This window comes from Phacochoerus africanus, chromosome 11 (assembly GCF_016906955.1).
Source record: "Phacochoerus africanus isolate WHEZ1 chromosome 11, ROS_Pafr_v1, whole genome shotgun sequence".
Classification (NCBI taxonomy): Eukaryota; Metazoa; Chordata; class Mammalia; order Artiodactyla; family Suidae; genus Phacochoerus; species Phacochoerus africanus.
The window spans coordinates 16,293,607-16,310,061 of NC_062554.1; the positions used below are offsets into that span (position 1 = coordinate 16,293,607).

At 36.7% G+C, this 16,455-nt stretch overlaps 1 non-coding gene across 1 annotated transcript; it reads left to right on the top strand.

Annotated features, from left to right (window-relative positions):
- Nucleotides 1-57: 57 nt before the first annotated feature.
- On the top strand, nt 58-240 carry LOC125112285 (U2 spliceosomal RNA). Its single transcript, XR_007131083.1, has one exon. It is a non-coding gene; the product is annotated as a U2 spliceosomal RNA (small nuclear RNA).
- Nucleotides 241-16,455: the final 16,215 nt, after the last annotated feature.

Sequence of the window (16,455 nt, forward strand, 5' to 3'; positions counted from 1 at the left end):
CAAAACTATATAAAATGCTCAATTAAAACCACAAAAGGAGAGGATAGAGCAGATGGCATGGCTTCTTGACTTTTGGCTAAGATCAAGTGCACTGTCTGTTCTTATCAGTTTAACGTCTGAAATGTCCTCTATCCGAGGACAATCATTAAATGGATTTTTGGAGCAGGGAGTTGGCATAGGACTCTGCCCACTCCACCCACAGCCTGGTATTGCAGTATCTCCAAGAACAGTGAAGCCCTTCTTATAACTGTGGTTGTCAAAGGTAGGTTCTCTATCTCTTTCATTTTCATTTTTTAGTGGGGCTAATCTCACTTTTGCTAGTACTTGGGTTTTTCATGAGTGGTCTTGAATATTCTCTTCCAATTTTTTTGACTTGAGAAGTGTGACCTGCACAAGGCAGGTCAGTGGCCCACAAAGGTTTAGATATGGTGGTGGCCTATGTGGGATTTAAGCCTATGGACCACCAAGTGCATTCACTCTTATCACTCTATGCCAGTTGCTGTCGTCTGCCCAAGGGCTTTTTACCTTAGCTGTTGAAGTTGCAATACCCCCAACACCAGGAACTAGCTTCTTCCAGCTCTGCAAAGGTGGAATCTCCTGGTAACATGTATAAATGCTTAAGTAGATGGCAGAAATGAGGGTTCAGCTTCTATCCAGGCTCCATGCTCTTCACTGATTCAAGCCCACCTGACCACCAGGTATTTACACCTTCAATAGGGTCTGTTGCTCCAATATCACCCCTGTGCCTGTGGTCAGGAGAAGCCAGAACCTCATAGGTCTTCCAGTCTCTTATTCCTCCAGACTCCCCTACAGGTCATTCCCTGGAAAGTTTAAGCTCCTGTCTCTCTCCAACATCATTCCTGGTGATCTCAACAGCTACAGAGATGGGCCTATCAGTTCCTTAACATCAGCCCAATCTACCACCCATTCCCCTGGTCTGACCCTAGTTCTAGTCATTACTAAAAAAATGGGGGGGGGGGGAATGAAAGGAACAAAAAGAGTGGAAAACAAAATAGGAACAAAGAACAAGAACAATAAATAGAGAGTAGTAATAAATACGGTTGATATTAATTCAACTATACCAGTAATCAGTTTAAATGTCAACGATTCTATACACCAATGAAAATATAGTCCGAGTGGATCAAAAAAACAAAATCCAACTATATGTCATCAATAGGATATAATCCTCTTTAAATATAAAGAAACAAATAGATTAAAAGTAGAGATGGGCGAATTTCCAGTAGCCTAGCAGCTAAGGATCTGGCATTGTCACTGCCATGGCTGGGGTCACTGCTGTGGCATGGGTTTGATCCCTGGCTCTGGAACTTCTGCATGCCATGGGCATGGCCAAAAAAAAAGTAAAGAGATAAAGAAAGATATACCATGTGAACACTAATCAAAATAAAGCTAGAGTAGCTATATTAATTTCAGATAATGCATACTTCAGAGCAAAGAAAGCTACCAGGAATGAAAAGAGTGTTATATAATGATTAAGAGAGTCAATTCTCCAAAAAAAAATAACAATTCTTAATGTGTATGTGCCTTTACATGAGGCAAAAAAAGAATAGAACTGCAAGGATCAAGAGATGAACCTACTACTATGGTCAGAAAAGTTACCCTCTATCAGAAATGGACAAACTCATTAGTCATAAAATCAGTAAAGATATAACTGAACTCAAAAGCACCTTCAATCAAGTAGAAATCATTGAAATGTAGACTATGTTATTCAACCACAGCAAAATATACATTCCTTTCAAGCTTACATGGGATATTACCAAGATAGAGCACATTTTGAGCCATAAAAAGCACCTTAACTTCTACACTGTTGGTGGGAATGTAAACTGGTGCAAGCATTATGGAAAACAGTATGGAGGTTCCCCAAAAAACTAAATAGAGTTGCTATATGATCCATCAATCCTGTTTCTGAACATATATCCAGGCAAAACTATAATTTTAAAAGATATATACACTTATGTTCATAGCAGCACTCTTTACAACAGCCAAGACATGGAAACAACCTAAATGTCCATCGACAGAGGAATGAAGAAAGAAGATATGGCATGTACACACACACACACACACACACACACACACACACACACACACACACAAGGGAATACCACTCAGCCATAAAAAGAATGGAATAATGCCATTTGCAGCAACATGGATGGACCTAGAGATTATCATACTAAGTGAGGTAATTCAGAAAAATAAAGACAAATACTATATGATATCACTTATATATAGAATCTAAAATATGACACAAATGAACCAACCTAAAAACAGAAACAAACTCATAATTATAGAGAACAGACTTGTGGTTGTCAAAGGAGAGAGGGGTGGAGGGAGTGGGACAGACTGGGAGTTTTGGATTAGTAGATGCAAACTATTATATATAGAAGGGATAAACAAAAAGGACCTACTGTATAGTACAGGGAACTATATTCAATATCTTAAACTATAATGGAAAAGAATATATATGTATAACTGAATCACTTTGTTGCATAGCAGAAATTAACACAACATTGTAAGTCAGGTATACTTAAATAATTTATTAAAAGCACATTAACAAATTTAAAAGAATAGCAATCAGACAATATATGCTCTCAGACCACAGTGGAATTAAACTAGAATTCAACAACAGAAAGATAGCTGGAAAATTGCAAAGTACTTGGGTGTTAATGCACTCTTAAACACTGGCTCAAAGACGAAATGTCAAGAAAAATTAAGCAATATTTTGAACTAAGTGAAAATGAGAATACAAAGTATCAAAATTTGTGAGATGCAGTGAAAGCAGGGCTTAAAAGAAAACTTACACTATTGGAGTATATATTAGAAAAGAAGAAAGATCTAAAATTGATGTTTCAAGCTACTAACTTAGGGAATTAGACAAGAACAGAAAATTAAATTCAAACTAAGCAGAAGAAAAGAAATACAAAATAAGTCAGAAATCAATGAATTTGAAAACAGGAAATGAAATAGTAAAAAAATCAACAAATCCAAAATCTTAGTCTTTGAAGAGATCAATAAAAGTAATAACTTCTAGTCAGATTAAGAAAAAAGCAGAAAGAAAATATAAATTACTAACATTAGAAATGAAAGAAGTGATATCACTACAGATCTCATGAACCTTAAATGAATGAATAATCAATAGTGTGAACTCTCAGCCCACAAACGTGAAAACGCAGATAAAATGAACTGACTTGTGAAAAGACCCCATCTGTCAAATTCACGCCAGAAGAAATAAACAATCTGAATAGGTCCAATTCCTTAAAATAAAATGTACCAAAAATTAACAATCTTCCAAAATAGAAAGCACCTATGGGTTTACTGGTGAATTCTCTCAAGTATTTATGGGAAAAAAAAAACGGTATAAATTCTCTACAATCTCTTTCAGAAGATTAAAGGAGAGGAATATTTTGTAACTCATTCTATGAAGCCAGCATTATCCTAAATCAAACCCAAACAAAAATATTACAAAAAACTCTACAGATCAGTATCTCTCATAAATACAGATGGAAAAATTCTCAATAACATATTAGCAAATAAAATCCAACAATATGTAAAAAAGAATTATATACCAGGACCAAGTAGGATTTATCCCAGTTATGCAAGGCTGGTTCAACATTTGAAAATCAATGTAATCCAACACATCAAAAGGCTACAGAATAGGAGTTACCATCCTGGCTCAGCAGACACAAATCTGATTAGCATCTGTGAGATGCAGGTTAAATTCCTGGCCTCACTCTGTGGGTTAAGGATCTGGTATTGCTGTGAGCTGTTGCATAGGTTGCAGGCATGGCTTGGATGTGGTGTTGCTGTGGCATAGACTGACTGCTACAGCTCCAATTCAACACACAGCCTGGGAACCTCCATATGCCATGGGGGTAGCCCTAAAAAAAAAAAAAAAAGACAAAAATTTTTTTTAAGGCTACAGAACAAAAAATCACATGATCTTATCAACAGACACAGATAAAGCATTTGACAAAATCCAGCATCCATCCAAGATAAAAGAAAACCTTCAGTATCTTCCTCAACTTGATAAAGGACCTCTACAAAAATCCTATACCTAACCTTATACTTAGATGATCAGGAACAAGGCAAGGATATCCCCTCACCACTATTTTTCAACACCATACTAGAAGTTCTAGTTATGTGATTATGCATAATATGATTATGCATTATGAAATTATGGATGGGGAATAAAAGATGCATATACTGGGAAGGAAGAAATAAAACTATCTTTGCTACAGATGAAGTAACTATACATAGAAAACGCAAAAGAATCAACAAAAACATTCCTATAATCAATGTAGAGTTTTTTGAGGTTGCAGGAGTCAATGTTAATATACAAAAATTAATCACTTAGCGATAAACTATCAATGAGCAAATGTAATTTGAAATTTCAGATATAATACTATTTATATTAGCATCCAAAAATGAAATATTTAGGCATAAATTTAACCAAAATGTAGACAATATGAATGAGAAAAACTAAAAAAATCTATTGAAAGAAATGAAAGAACTAAATATAGTCTCCCCTCCATATCCACAGGTTCCACATCCACAGATTCAATCATCTACAGTTGAAATACAGTAAAAGAGGAGTTCCTGTCATGGCTCAGTGGTTAATGAATCCGACTAGGAACCATGAGGTTGCAGGTTCAATCCTTGGCCTTGCCCAGTGGGTTAAGGATCTGGCGTTGCCGTGAGCTATGGTGTAGGTCACAGACACGGCTCAGATCCTGCGTTGCTGTGGCTGTGGCATAGGCTGGTGGCTACAGCTCCGATTAGACCCCTAGCCTAGGAATCTCCGTATGTCACGAGTGCAGCCCTAGAAAAGGCAAAAAAGACAGACAGACAGACAGACAGACAGACAGAAAGAAAGAAAAGAAAGAAAAAAAAACAAAAAACAAAAAAACAAAAAACTCCAGAAGTTTCCAAAAAGCAAAACTTAAATTTGCTACACACGGACAACTATTTATATGTCATTTAAATTGTACTTGCAATCATTTACATGATATCTATATTGTATTTGGTATTATAAGTAATCTAGAAATGATTTAAACAGGAAATATGTATAGGTTATATGCAAATACTATGCCATTTTAATTAAGGGACTTAAGTATCCATGGATTTTGGTATACATGGGGGATTCCAGAACCAATTCCCAGCAGATACCATGGGATGGTTATATACAGAGACAGTCCATGTTTATGGATAGGAAGATTCAATATTGTAAAGATGTCAGTTCTTCCCAACTTGTTCTGTATATTTAATGTAATCCAAATCAAATCTCAGTAAATTATTTTGTGGATACCAATAAACTGTTTCTAAAGTTTATATGGAAAGGAAAAAGACCCAGAACAGTCAACACAATATTGAAGAAGAATAAAGGTGAAGAACTGGCACTACCCAAGTCCAAGACTTACTATGATGAAACAGTATCAAAACAGTATGGTAATGGCAAAAGAACAGACAGATAGATCAGAATAAAGAACCCCAGAAATAGACCCACATAAATATAGTAGACTGGTCTTTGACAAAGCAGCAAACTCAATGAAATGGATTAAAGACAGTCTTTTCAACAACTGGTATTGGAACAAATGGAAATTCACACGGGAATAGGAAGGAAGGAAGGAAGGAAAGAAAGGAAGAAAGAAAGAAAAATTCCTGCTGTGGCTCAGCAGTTAACGAATCTGACTAGCATCCATGAGGATGCAGGTTCAATCCCTGGCCTTGCTCAGTGGGTTAGGGATCCAGCACTGCTGTGAGCTGTGGTGTAGATCACAGACGTGGCTCAGATCCTGTGTCGCTGTGGCTGTTATGTAGGCCAGCAGTTACAGCTCTGATTCAACCCCTAGCCTGGGAAGCTCCAGAGGGAGGGAAAGAGGGAAAGGAGGAAAGAGGAGAGAGGAAGGAAGGGAAGGGGAAAAGGAACTAAACTAAAAAGGAATCCTCACACAGGCCTTACACCTTTCACAAAAATTGACTCAAAATGGATCATAGACCTAAATATAAAATGCAAAATTTTAAAAGTCATAGGAGATAGCAGAAGAGAAACTAGATGACCTTGGACAAGGAAACTACTTTTTTGATAAAATACCAAACACATGTTCTGTAAAATAAATAATTGATAAGCCGGACTTCATTAAAATTAAAAACTGCTCTGTGAAAAACGTCAAGGGGATGAGAAGACATGCCACAGACTGGAAAAAAATATTTTCACGACATCTGAGCAAGGACTATTTTCCAAAACATACAAATAACTCTTAAAATTCAACCATCAGAAAATGAACAACCCAATTAAAAGTGGGCAAAAGACCTGATACCTCAACAAAGCTATATAGAGATCAAGTTTTTATACAAAAAGATGTTCAAGAGCATATTTCATTAGGAAGTTACAAATTAAAGTAACATAGTGAGACACTACCGTATAAGATTAGACTGGCTAAAATCAAATACACTGACAGTACCAAATGCCAGTGAGGATATAGAGAAGCAGGGACTCTCATTCATTGCTGGTGGAAACGCAAAAGGGTATAGTCACTTTGGAAGCTAGTCTGGAAATTTCTTATAAAATCAAGCACATTTTACCACATGCCGTAGAAATTGTGCTCCTTGGTATTTACCCAAATGAGCTGAAAACTTATGTTGATACAAAAATCTGCAATAAAGTATTTATAACAACTTTATTCATAATTATGAGAACTGGGAAGGAACCAAAATATTCTTCAGTAGGTGAGTGGACAAAAAACTATGATACTTCCAGACAATGAAATATTATTCAGCACTAAAAAGGAATGTACTATCAAGCCCTAAAAGATAAGTAGGAAACTTAAATGCGTATTACTAGGTGAAAAAAAACACCCAAAGGAAAGGCTATAAACCATATCATTCCAACTAAATAACATTCTGGAAAAAGGTAAAATTATAGGACCAGGGTCTAGGGAAGAGGATGAACAGGCAGAGCACAAAGGCTTTTCTGGGGAATGAAACTATTCTGTATATTATAATGGTGAATATATGTCATTCATTTGTCAAAGCCCATAGGATGTACAACATCAAGGGTTAATCCCATTATACACTACAGACTCTGTACAATAATGATCTATCCATGTAGGTTCCTGGATTGTTAACAAACATACAGGACCTTGACATTGAAGGACATTGTGTTCATATGGGGGCAAATCTCTGTATCTTCCATTCAGTTCTGTTGAGAATCTGAAACTACTCTAAAAAATAAAACTTTAAAAAAATGAAGCTAAGAGTACTTTTTCGCTAGGTTTCTATGAGAATTTGATCTCCCATACTTAAAGTATCAAGTGCAGGGTCTTGCTGGCACATCACAGCTGCCCACAAAACCTGAGCATGAAAGGTATTCAGTATTAAATGGATCTTCTTCCTTTCTCTCTTCACTCATATTTTATAGCTAAAATCAAAAAATTAGAAAATGTTCTCTGGATTCCAGATTTCCCCATAGCTAAGGAGTATCCGGTTGAAATTTCTTCATCCAAACAGAATACAGGTTCTCTCCCATCCTTATTAATGGGTCACAACAGTAGTAAAAGCCCATCGCTTGACACCTAAGTGTGGAAGCTACTGCTTGAGAATTAGAAAGATAGTTATTTCTTAAAAAAAAAATAATCCTAGAATCCTTAGTTGTCATTGATTAAAACAACTGGATGCATTCTCCAGCAGTCTCTCTATGACCCTTGGCATGATATTAAACCTCTCTAAACCTCTCTGTACCTCTGGTCTCCCTTTTTTGAAATGAGGTCATGATATTACTCTCAGGAATTAAAAAATAAAAAATTTAAAAAAAAGATAACAGTAGGATAATAACTGCTTATGGCACTCTGCAAGAGAAACTGAGAAACTCTCAGCCAGGCCTGGTAATTAAAAGCTTAGCAGTATATCTACAGTATCATAACTTTCCTTACAGTAACATTCTAAACTGTCTGAATCCCTGCAGTAGTTAGCAGAATAGTGTAGCGAAAGGATAATGCACTTTCAAGTTCAATGGATCTGTCCATGCCTGTGTGACCTTGGGTACATAAATCCTCTGAGCCTCGGTTTTGTTATTTGCAAACTGATGATGATAATACCAACTCCAATAGGTTTCTATGAACACTAAAGAAAAAAAATAATGTGATTGAGTTATAGTCCATATCCATTACTTTTTCCTGAGTAAATTAAAATCAGACTCTTCGGGTATATTGTTCTTCTTTTTCAAATAGAGGAGGAAGGAAGGAAGGCAAATGATTATCACTGAGAGTACAGTCAAAAGAAGACAGTTAAAAAAAAGGGGGGGGTGTTCCCATTGTGGCTCAGTGGGTTAAGAATGTGACCTAGTGTTCATGAAGATGTGGGTTTAATCACTGGCCTCACTCAGTGGGTGAAGGATACTGCATGGCTTCTAGCTGCGGTAGTCATACATGTGGCTCAGATCCTGTGTTTCTGTGGCTGTGGTGTACACTGGCAGCTGCAGCTCCAATTTGACCCCTAGCCTAGAAATTTCCAATTGCCACAGGTGCTGCTGTAAAAAGGAAAATAAATAAATAAAAAGAGCTAACTCTGTTGAGTTCCTGAGGTCATCAGATCAGAGGAAGAGAGAGCAGATACACAAGTGCTCATCTGGTTAGTGGCCTAGAGTATGGTCTTCCAATGTGCTGGTAACAGTTTAAGCAAGCTTTCAATCCAAGAACTTGGTGACTCCAAGTCACTTCCTGCAATAATACTTGAATAACAACTCCTAAGTATATTCAGGTCCTAATCCCTGGAACCTGTGAATTTTGTGGTATATATATAAGGTTCATGAGATGAGATGAACCTGGATTACACAGGTACACCCTAAATGTAATCTTACATATCCTCATAAAAGGGAGATAGAAGGAAATTTGACTACCCAAGAAGAAATGAGAACATGATGACAGAAGTAAAGATTGGACTGACACGCTTTGAAAAAGGATGAAGGAAGCACAAAGAATAAACCCTAGAAGCCTGGAGTTCCCTGGTTGTTCAGTGTTTTAAGGATCTGGCATTATTAGTGCTGTAGTAAGCTTATGGCTATGGCATGGGTTTGATCCTTGCCCTGGAATTACTGTGTGCCAAAAAAAATAATAATAAAATAAATTTTAAAGCCTAAACCTCAAAAAGGTAAGGAAACACATTTTCACTTCCAGAGCTTCAAATTCCACCTACACCTTGATTTTTAATCCAGTTAAACTCATTTCAGACTTCTGACCTTAATTGCAAAATAATATATTTGTGTTGTTTTATGCCACTAAATATTGTTACAGTAGCAACAGGAAACTAATGTACCTTTTATTTTGGAACTTGTTCAACACAATGAAACAAAGTTCAAAAAGCAAAGCAAAGAAACATGAATGGTGATATACATTTAGGGCCTTAGGAAGTCATGAATTCTGGTTTGATCATGCAGATTTCTCAGAACAGAAGGAATGTTCCCAAGAGGCAGTCAAATGCTGAGTAGGAGACCCTGATGGGAACTATATTATCTAAAGACAAGAGAAGATGCTCTGTAAAGTTAGCCTATGATATATAATTGATTTCATTTGTTTTAGCTGGAGCTTAATTTGAATTGTCTATATCAGTAGAAGAACTCATATTGATTTCTTTAAAATTTAAATGAACCTCCTGTGTACCTTCCATATTTTTAAAACCTGAGATGAATATTGTTCTTTTATGTTTGTGATGAAAGGTGCAGACAATGAATTTGGAATTTTATGGCTTGAGGTTAAAATACGGTTTATATGTGTAAACATTAAAATCCAGTTAAATCTATTAACTTTTCTTCAATGGAATGCTTGTCTTCTAAGTACCAGCTGCTTTGCACCAGCATGCAAGGTCTGCCATGATCTGAAATGTACATCATCTCCTTCTGCTTGGAATCCTATACCCTACCTTTGCAAAGAGTTTCAGCACTGGCATGTCTGGTTTCCATGTCTTTGGAAATACTGTGCTTTCTCCTTGAAATATTCTCTCTTCCATCCCTCAGCCTCCATTAGTAGGAGAGAGGATGCCTACTCATTCTTTAGGGCCCAAACATGCAATGTCACCAGCTCCATGAAGCTTCTCTGAACTCCAGTTCATTATTCCTTTCTCTGTGTCCCAGAGTATACCACACACATTGCTGACTCCTGCTTCTCCTCCACTTAGTGGTATGGATTGTCTGAAAGTACTGGCCAAAAGGAAGAGGCCAAGAAGTAAATCTAGGGGTTCCCATCATGGCTTAGCGATAACGAACCTGACTAGTATCCATGAGGATGCAGATTCAATCCCTGGCCTCACTCAGTGGGTTAAGGATCCCACGGCATTGCTGTGAGCTGTGGTGTAGGGTGTGGACATGGCTCAGATCTGGTATTGGTGTGGCTGTGGTAGGCCAGCAGCGGCAGCTCTGATTCTACCCCCCCCCCCCCCCCCCCCCCCGCAAAAAAAAGAAAAGAAAAAAAAAGAAAAGAAATTAATGGAAATAGTCTAATAAGAAAGCAGCCACCTATAGGAGAAAGACCATGTGTGTTTCGGATTTTATAGAAAAATCCACTTAATGAAGGATCACGTTAATTGGTCCAAATATGCATGTTCTTGATTCCTTCATGCCTGTAGTCTACTATTCTTCCAGCATTCCTGTTTGGTCTCTTCCTCCACCAAATCTTATTAATATCTACATTCCTTTTTTCAAATTTACTTATAATTCATTTTTATTTCTGCTAACACTGACAGCCGCCCCCTCCTCCTATAAAATAATGCTCCCCACTGAATACCTCCTCTGATCAATACCACAACTCAATATTCTCCCATTTTATGTGGTTCAAAGATTTTTCACCTTCCTTTAATAAAAGTACTACCTCATTACTTTCCATATACATACATTCTGATCAGAAATCTCACTTCTCATTTGACCAGCATTTGTGATCAATAACCTAATTGCCAGTCTAATCTCCAATTCATAGCTCACAGGATTTAGGTTGCTCCATACATGGCCTTTTTATACATGATATTGGAAAACTCATCATTAGCTCCTCTGTGTTACCTTACCTATTTTTGTTTTATCATGGATTCATGGATCATTCAGAAGATTCAATTTAATTCTATTAACTCTACTGGTTGTTTCTTATTCTCAAATTATTATTCTTTGGCCACTATGAGTTCTCTTTTCAGGTTGATGGGCTTTTGTTTTTGTTTTTCCCAAAACAAGATGACTTGAACTGCTCAAATTTATTTTGATATTTCTTGCTCCAAGATGTAAAATTGATTCATGAGATGTAGTGCTGTTTAGTAGAAAATGAAACAACTGGCCCATATCCACAGAGGTGTATAGGACATTGTTCCATGCCATTACATTCATGCAGCTGTAATAACAAAGAGCCTGCTGAAACCTACAGTGATAGAGTACAGATTCCTTAAAGAGAGAGACGGTATTCCTAAGTTTCGTGTAGGTTTCAAATTGATCACTACTTTTTTTTACTTTATTCAAAAATGAGAGTATGCAAAATCAATATAATCTTTTTTGAAGCCTCCAGTTTTGTCCACTAATAGGGGTGTTCCATCCTACAGAGTAATGGCAATGATTTCACAGGTGTTTACTCATTCTCAACTCATGAAGATATATATATTAAATAAGTATAGCTTTTTGCATGAAAATCATATGTCAATAAGATGTCTGAAAGGTTTAAAAAATAACCTTGATGATGGAAAGCTTCTATAATGTTGAACACCATAATCCAAAACAGTAGCCACTAACTACATGTGGGTATTAAGCATGAGAAATGTGGCTGGTGTGAATGGAATGAGGAAGTGAATGCTTTAAGTCATTTTAATTAATGTCAATTTAATTAGCCACTTTTGGTTAGTGGCTACTGTATTGGACAACACAGCTATAGAAGATCATCAAATAAAACTATAGACTTAAAAAGTCTTCCTCGTAGTTCTCGTCATGGCTCAGGGGTTAACAAATCCAAATAGGAACCATGAGGTTGCAGGTTCGACCCCTGTCCTTGCTCAGTGGGTTGGGAATCCGGCATTGCCATGAGCTGTGGTGTAGGTCACAGACACGGCTCAGATCCTACGTTGCTGTGGCTCCAGCGTAGGCCAGTAGCTGCAGCTCCTATTAGACACCTAGCCTGGGAGCCTCCATATGCCATGGGAGCAGCCCTAGAAAAGGCAGAAACACCAAAAAAAGTCTTCCTCATTCAAAAAGAAGATATTGCAATCATCAATATATATGCCCCTAATATAGGAGCACCCAGATACCTACAACAAATACTAACCGATAAAAGGAGAAATTGATGGGAATACAATCATAGTAGAAGACTTTAACACCCCACTCACGTCAATGGACAGATCCTCTAGACAGAAAATCAATAAGGCAACAGAGATCCTAAAGGACACAATAGAAAAGTTAGACTTAATCAACATTTTCAGGACATTATATCCAAAAAAATCAGAATATACATTCTTCTTAAGTGCACATGGAACATTCTCAAGAATTGATCACATACTGGGGCACAAAGCTAACCTCAAAAAATTTAAGAGTACAGAAATTAGTTCAAGTATCTTCTCTGACCACAACGGCATGAAACTAGAAATCAATCGCAGGAAAAGAAATGAGATATAACAAACTACAAGGAGACTAAACAACACGCTACTAAAAAACCAATGGGTCCATGAGGAAATCAAGAAGGAAATTAAAAAATACCTCAAGACAAATGATAATGAAGACACAACCATTCCAAATATATGGGATGCTTTGAAAGTGTGCAGAGGGAAATTCATAGCAATACAGGCCTTCCTCAAAAAAGAAGAAAAATCTCAAATCAACAACTTAACCCAACACCTAAATGAATTAGAAAAAGAGGAACAAAACCTAAACTCAGCAGAAGGAAGAAAATCAAAGATCAAAGAGGAAATCAATAAAATAGAGATTCAAAAAACAATAGTCAAAATCAATAAAACCAGTAGCTGGTTCTTTAGAAAGGTAAACAAAATTGACAAACCTCTGGCTAGACTCATCAAGAAGAGGAGAGAAAAAACACAAATAAACAAAATAAGAAATGAAAAAAGAGAAGTCACAACAGATACTACAGAAATACAAAAAAAAAAAAACATGAGAGAATACTATGAACAATTATATGCCAATAAATCTGACAACCTGGAAGAAATGGACAATTTTCTAGAGACTTACAGCCTGCCAAAACTGAATCAAGAAGAAATACATCAACTGAACAGACTGATCATTAGAAATGAAATGGAATGTATCATAAAAACACTCCCTACAAATAAAAGCCCAGGACCAGATGGCTTCACAGGTGAATTCTACCAAACATACAAAGAGGAACTTATACCCATCCCCTTAAACTTTTCCAAAAGGTTGAAGAAGAAGGAATACTCACAAAGACATTCTATGATGCCACCATCACCCTAATACCAAGACCAGACAAAGATACCACCAAAAAAGAAAACTATAGGTCAATACCTTTGATAAATATAGATGCAAAAATTCTCAACAAAATTTTAGCCATCTGAATCAACAACATATAAAAAAGATCATACACCACGACCAGGTGTGATTCATCCCAGGTGCATAAGGATGGTTCAATATATGCAAATCAATCAACATCATACACAGCATTAACAAAACAAAAGTCAAAAACTATACGATCATCTCAATAGTTGCAGAAAAAGCATTTGACAAAGTCCTCCATCCATTCATGATCAAAACTCTTACCAAAGTGGGTATAGAGGGAACGTACCTTAACATAATAGAAGCCAGTTATGACAAATCCACAGCAAATATAATACTCAATGGAGAAAAGCTGAAAGCCTTCCCACAAAATTACGAAACAAGACAAGGATACCCACTCTCACCACTATCATTCAACATAGTACTGAAGTCCTAGCCACAGCAATCAGAAAAACAAAAGAAATAAAAGGCATCCAAATAGGAAGAGAAGAGGTAAAACTGTCACAGTACACAGATGACATGATACTATGTTTAGAAAACCCCATAGACTCCACTCAAAAACTACCTGAACTAATCAACAAATTCAGCAAAGTAGCAGGATTTGAGATAAACATTCAGAAATCAGTCACATTTCTGTATACTAACAATGAAACATTAGAAAAGGAATACAAAAATGAAATACCTTTTAAAATTGCACCCCCCAAAAATCAAATACCTGGGAATACACCTCACCAAGGAGGTGAAAGTCTTCTATGCTGAGAACTATAAAACATATAACAAGGAAATTAATGAAGATGTAAAGAAATGGAAAGATATTCTATGCTCCTGAGTTGGAAAAATTAGCATTGTAAAAATGACCATACTACCCAAAGCAATCTGCAGATTCAATGCAATCCCTTTTAAATCACCCATGACATTTTTCACAGAACTAGAACAAACAATCCAAAAATTTATATGGAACTACAAAAGACCCAGAATTGCCAAAGCAATCCTGAGGAACAAAAAACCAAGCCAGAAGCATCTCTCCTAGACTTCAGGCAATATTATAAAGCCACAGTCATCAAGACAGTGTAATACTGGTACCAAAACAGACAGACAGACCAATGGAACAGAATAGAGAACCCAGAAATAAACCCAAACACATACAGTCAATTAATCTTTGACAAAGGAGGCAAGAATATAAAATGGGAAAAAGACAGTGTTTTCAGCAAACATTGCTGGGAAACCTGGACAGCTGCATGTAAATCAATGAAACTATAACACACCCTCACACCATGCACAAAAATAAACTCTAAATGGCTGAAAGACTTAAATATCAGACAAGACACCATCAAACTCCTGGAAGAGAACAGAGGCAAAACATTCTCTGACATCAACCTTACAAATGTTTCTCAGGTCAGTCTCCCAAAGCTACAGAAATAAAAGCAAAAGTAAACCAATGGGACCTCATCAAACTGACAAGCTTTTGCACAGCAAAGGAAACCCAAAAGAAAACAAAAAGACAACTTCCAGAATGGGAGAAAATAGTTTCAAATGATGCAACTGACAAGGGCTTAATCTCTAGAATATACAAACAACTTATACAACTCAACAGCAAAAAAGCCAACCACCCAATGGAAAAATGGCCAAAGCCTGAATAGACATTTCTCCAAGGAAGATATATATATGGTCAACAAGCACATGAAAAAATGCTCAACATCCCTGCTTATTAGAGAAATGCAAATCAAAACTACCTTGAGATACCACCTCACACCAGTCAGAATGGCCATCATTAATAAATCCACAAATAACAAATGCTGGAGGGGGTGTGGAGAAAAGGGAACCCTCCTGCACTGTTGGTGGGAATATAAGCAGGTACAGCCACTATGGAGAATAGTATAGAGGTACCTTAGAAAACTATACATAGAACTACCACATGACCCAGCAATCCCACTCTAGGGCATATATCTGGACAAAATTTTCCTTGAAAAAGACACATGCAGCTACATGTTCGTTGCAGCGCTATTCACAGTAGCCAAGTCATGGAAATAACCCAAATGTCCATCACCTGATGATTGGATTAGGAAGATGTGTTGTATATATACACAATGGCATATTACTCAGCCATAATACTGCCATTTGCAGCAACATGGATGGAACTAGAGACTCTCATACTGAGTGAATTAGTCAGAAAGAGAAAGACAAATACCCTATCATATCACTTGTATCTGGAATTTAATATATGACACAAAGGAACCTTTCCACAGAAAAGAAAATCATGAACTTTCTTGAATAGACTTGTGTTTGCTTGGGGGGAGGGGAAGAGAGTGGGATGGATTGGGAGCTTGGGGTTAATAGATGCAGACTATTGCCTTTGGAATGGATTAGCAATGAGATCCTGCTGTGTAGTGCTGGTAACTATGTCTAGTCACTTGTGATGGACCATGATAATGTGAGAAAAAATAATGTATACATATATGTGTAACTGGGTCACCACGCTGTAGAGTAGAAAAAGAAATAACGTACTGGGGAAACAAACAAATAAATAAAGTTTTTTAAAGTCTTCCTTTTATTTCTTCCCTTCTTGATTCCCAACCTACCTCGAGTGGATAGATCCAGCTCTGCCTGAGCACAGAACCAACCAACTGAAAACAGAAAATTCTAACTCCATTCCAAATACCATTCTCCCCAGACAGACACCAAATGATGCAAACACGTAGGTCATTTATCAATGCAAATGAAGTTTTCAAGCATTTACATCACCTAAAATAATGTTAATAACAATAAACATTGTACTTTTGAGAGTTACTCTAAATTTCTCCTCTAGCTCCTCTTTATGTGAAATGTATTAGCCTAATACATTTTATTATTTTATACATTGTATTACATATAATGTCTACTCCTTTGTTAATGTCATGTTTAACACTGATTACCAACATTTTAGAGGCCATGAAAGCCACAATTTCTAAAATTCAATGTTGCAAAATTGT